The sequence below is a fragment of the Epinephelus moara genome, chromosome 11 (assembly GCF_006386435.1).
Source record: "Epinephelus moara isolate mb chromosome 11, YSFRI_EMoa_1.0, whole genome shotgun sequence".
In the NCBI taxonomy this organism is placed as follows: Eukaryota; Metazoa; Chordata; class Actinopteri; order Perciformes; family Serranidae; genus Epinephelus; species Epinephelus moara.
The window spans coordinates 37,141,467-37,146,691 of NC_065516.1; the positions used below are offsets into that span (position 1 = coordinate 37,141,467).

General features: G+C 43.2%; 1 protein-coding gene across 2 annotated transcripts in view; it reads right to left on the reverse strand.

Moving 5' to 3' along the window:
- Positions 1-5,225, reverse strand: part of LOC126397832 (receptor-type tyrosine-protein phosphatase mu-like) — a 152,830-nt gene that overhangs the window by 99,309 nt on the left and 48,296 nt on the right. The gene's annotated exons all lie outside the window — the stretch shown is intronic.

Genomic DNA, 5,225 nt, shown 5'->3' on the forward strand with positions numbered 1-5,225 from the left:
TACACACGCCGTCCTGTTGTGATCAGAGTCAGTCCACACAGACAAGACGTGTGCTGCTGGGCAGTGCTGATGAGTGTTAACTATGTTCAGCAAACCAGCCAGCAAGAAGCAAAAAACCTTGCAGAGTTTTTTCCAAACAAACCGTGTAAGCTGAGTGATGCTGTTGCATGTAGATAATGTTAGCTAAATGATGACTAATTAATAGATGCCAATATATCAAGTTAAGCTAGTTAACAAGAACACTAATGTTATTGTNAAACCGTGTAAGCTGAGTGATGCTGTTGCATGTAGATAATGTTAGCTAAATGATGACTAATTAATAGATGCCAATATATCAAGTTAAGCTAGTTAACAAGAACACTAATGTTATTGTTACCTATGTTAAATACCTTGCTAGCTAGTTTCATGCTAGGAATAAACCCACTCCTCCTTAATAAGAACTTGTGCTCACTATTGCTTTCCAGGTATTTTTTTTTAAATCTTTATTGCCACAATATAAAGAGCAGGGTCAGGGAGGAGACAGTGGACCAGAGGCCAGTAAGGATGATCATGCAGGGTCCTCACAGGAGAGGAGAGATTATAACTGGCTGAGAGAAAATATCTATAGCATAAAAGTGACTTTAAGGTTAATTTCCACAGCTATGTCACCACTATTATTCTTAATTCTATTTCTAAATTTTACTTTGCACATTTATTATCTATATTACTGCAACAGATAGAAGAGGGACAGGGAGAAACCAGGCAGGTTTCAGGACAGGGACCTGACAGCAGCACCACTTATCAGCCCAAGGCTTCACAGGTAAGGAGAAATTATAACTGGCTAAGGAAATGTCTATAGGATAAGAGTGACTCTAAGATTAATTTTCACAGCTATTTCAGAACTACTCTTATGAATACTCTAAAATGTTTTTTGTCTGTATTGCAATAGCAATACTACTGCATTATTTGTGTTTATGAAGGCAGCAGGTATAGGTCATGCCATTTTTCTTTATCTTGATTAATTTTGCACATCTGTGCTGTCATATTTGATGATGTGCGCACGCAAAAAAATCAAAGCTACATTGCATCATCTTGTTAAAAATTAACAATTCGACCACTGAGCAAGGCTAACAGTCTCCCTCTGCTCCCAGTCTTTGTGCTAAGCTAACAGTCTCCCTCTCCCTCTGCTCCCAGTCTTTGTGCTAAGCTAACAGTCTCCCTCTGCTCCCAGTCTTTGTGCTAAGCTAACAGTCTCCCTCTGCTCCCAGTCTTTGTGCTAAGCTAAGCTAACAGTCTCCCTCTGCTCCCAGCTTTTGTGCTAAGCTAACCACATTCTGTGGCTATTAGCGTCACACAGACAGGAAACTGATATCAGACAGAGAAGAGTCAAAGTGCCTTTATTGTCATTATATTGAGAACAATACAACGAAATTAAAGTGCTGCTCTGTTTGGTGCCAGATTCACAGATCTCATCTCAGATCATACATAAATAATAAAAAAATACATAAACAGATCAAATCAATCAATGAAACAAGAATATTATAAGGGGAAACACAGTGAGAGGATTTAAACTAAATGTCACAGTGTCTGGAGTCAACAAGCAGGCCAATGGGGAGCCAGTGTGTCAGTGTGACCTCTCCTCTGATTGGTTGGTTTGGAGTCACAGGCGCTCTGTGTGTTTAAATTCCCTGAATGAGGCTTTAATTGGTTTTGGCAGGACGCTGATAGTGGCTTCATACTGGACGCACACACACACACACACACACACAGTCATGTCATGTTCAAAGGCTGAGTGAATCAACTGCATGCCGACACGCTGATAAACCCTTTAACACACTAATTAACCCCAACACACACACGCACGCACGCATGCACGCACACACGCACGCACGCACGCACGCACGCATGCACGCACGCACACACACACACACATACACACACACACACACACACACACACACACACACACACAGAGTTTTATATTATTTATCCGCCAAACAAAGTCCAAAACTTCAAACACACACTGACTCGTTCACCTTTAAACACTGTTTACCTGTTGGCTGAGTGTGTGTGTGTGTGTGTGTGTGTGTGTGTGTGTGTTGACAGAAATACTGTAAACACACACACACACACACACAGACAGAAAAGTGGTTTTGACCTCCAGGTCTCTTTAACACAGAAAGGCATTGTGGGAGTTATCACACAACAGACAGACAGAGTTTGTGTGTGTGTGTGTGTGTGTGTGTGTGTGTGTGTGTGTGTGTTCCCTCTGGTCATCCCTGATTGGTGCAAATCAATTAAAAGCCTGAGATGTAGCGTTCAATTGGCCCTCAGCTGTGACTGACAGGCGGGTGTCCTGCCCGCCCAAGAAACACAACAAGAAGTAGAAAAATGGAACAAACGAACAACTAAGAGAGAACTGTCAAACAGAGAACAGAAGAACCAGTTATGCAGAAGTAAAGAACATAGAACCAGCTTACTGGATATTAAAGAACCACTGAAATTCTAACTGATAAAAGAGACCAGCAGCAGAACCAACTCTATAAACAATGGGCAACAATAGAACCATCTGTACACAGGTAAAAAAAAACAACAGTAGTACCAAATGTGTACAGGTGAGGAACTGCAAGAGAACCATCTGTCGACAGGTACAGAACAGCAATGAAACCAGCTATCTGTTGGTTAAGACCTGCAACAGAACCAAGTGTGAAGAGAGGCAGATCTGAACTAAGGGGTGGGCGATATATATCGTTAACGATAATATCGTCATTGTTGTTTTAACGATGTGCAAATTTACGTTATCGAGTATGCAAATGACTTCACAAAAACAACTGTAAACACACGTTGAAACAAGTGTTACGTAACTTGCGTGCAGCAGCACGCCGCAGTACGCCTAGGTGGTCACATGATCTCTCACTGGCACCTTCCCGGCAGGTCAGCCTGCTGCTAAACAAACATTCGCGAGACAACATAACAACACCGCCCACGGATGCTCCAGCAGCTTTGGAAGACGTGGGTCAACTGTAGTGATAGGTCCCAGCCTGTCAGACTAAAGTTCGCCGTGCCGGAAGACCATCTACAGAGCTACCTAGCCTAGCCACAGTTAGCTGAACGAAGCGGGAACATGGCACAGTTTCAAGTCTCCGCGCCGGAAAAGTTCACCTTCAAGGCTGAAGACTGGCCTAAATGGATTAAACACTTCGACAGATTCCGCACTGCTTCTGGATTGGAGACTCAAGCAGAAGAGAATCGCAGGAATGTGATCTTTGAGAGAGTAAAGTTTAATCAGCGGCATCAAGAAACGGGCGGGACGTTAAAGAACCCCAGTAGAACCGACTGTGTACAGGAAAAGAACCACATTAGAATCGATTGTGTACAGGTAAAGAACCACAGTAGAACCGATTGTGTACAGGTAAAGAACGACAATAGAATCGATTGGGTACACGTAAAGAACCACAATAGAATCGATTGGGTACAGGTAAAGAACCACAGTTGAATCAATTGTGTACAAGTAAAGAACCCAGAAGAATCAATTGTGTACAGGTAAAGAACCACTGTAAAACTGACTGTGTACAGGTAAAGAACCACTGTAAAACTGACTGTGTACAGGTAAAGAACCACAATAGAACCGACTGTGTTCAGGTAGAACCGATTGTGAACAGGTAAAGAACCACAGTAGAACGGACTGTGTACAGGTAAAGAACCCCAGGAGAACTGACTGTGTACAGGTAAATACTCCCAGTAGAACCGATTGTGAACGGGTAAAGAACAACAATAGAACCGACTATGTACAGTTAAAGAACCACAGCAGAACCGATTGTAAACGGGTAAAGAACCACAGTAGAACCGACTGTACAGATAGAACCGATTGTGAATGGGTAAAGAACCACAGCAGAACCGACTGTGTACAGGTAAAGAATCCCAGATGAACTGCCTGTGTACAGGTAAAGAACCACAGTAGAACCGACTGTGTACAGGTAAAGAACCACAGTAGAATCGATTGTGTACAGGTAAAGAACCACAGTGGAACCGACTGTGTACAGGTAAAGAACCACAGTAGAATCGATTGTTTTCAGGTAAAGAACCACAGTAGAACCGATTGTGTACAGGTAAAGTACCACAATAGAATCGATTGGGTACAAGTAAAGAACCCAGAAGAATCAATTGTGTACAGGTAAAGAACCACTGTAAAACTGACTGTGTACAGGTAAAGAACCACAATAGAACCGACTGTGTTCAGGTAGAACCAATTGTGAACAGGTAAAGAACCACAGTAGAACGGACTGTGTACAGGTAAAGAACCCCAGGAGAACTGACTGTGTACAGGTAAAGAACCTCAGGAGAACTGACTGTGTACAGGTAAATACTCCCAGTAGAACCAATTGTGAACAGGTAAAGAACCACAGTAGAACCGACTGTACAGGTAGAACGGATTGTGAATGGGTAAAGAACCACAGTACAACCGCGTGTGTACAGGTAAAGAATCCCAGATGAACTGCCTGTGTACAGGTAAAGAACCACAGTAGAACCGACTGTGTACAGGTAAAGAACCACAGTAAAACCGACTGTGTACAGGTAAAGAACCACAGTAGAACCGATTGTGTACAGGAAAAGAACCACAGTAGAACCGAGTGTGTGCAGGTAAAGAACCCCAGTAGAACCGATTGTGTACAGGTAAAGAACCACAGTAGAACCGAGTGTATACAGGTAAAGAACCACAGTAGAACCGAGTGTATACAGGTAAAGAACCACAGTAAAACCGACTGCGTACAGGTAAAGAACCACAGTAGAACCGACTGTGTTCAGGTAAAGAACCCCAGTAGAACCGAGTGTGTACAGGTAAAGAACCCAGGTAGAACCGAGTGTGTACAGGTAAAGAACCCCAGTAGAACCGAGTGTGTACAGGTAAAGAACCACAGTAGAATCGATGGTTCCCCTCCACCCTGTTGAGTAACTAATGATATGGAGGATGTTCAGTGACACTGATGTGTACTGATGGTTCTAACAGTGACCAGGAACCAGCCGGAAGAACCAGGAACATCAGTCTGATGGTGAGAGAACACTCAGCTCAGCTTATGCAGCAGGAACAGTGCTAACAAGTCAGGAAGACAAATATTCTCCATCCACTCTGAGACCAGGAGTGTGTGTGTGCGTGTGTGTGTGTGTGTGTGCGTGTGTGTGTGTGTGTGTGTGTGAATGTGTGTGTGTGTGTGTGTGTGTGTGTGTGTGTGTATGTGTGTGTGTGT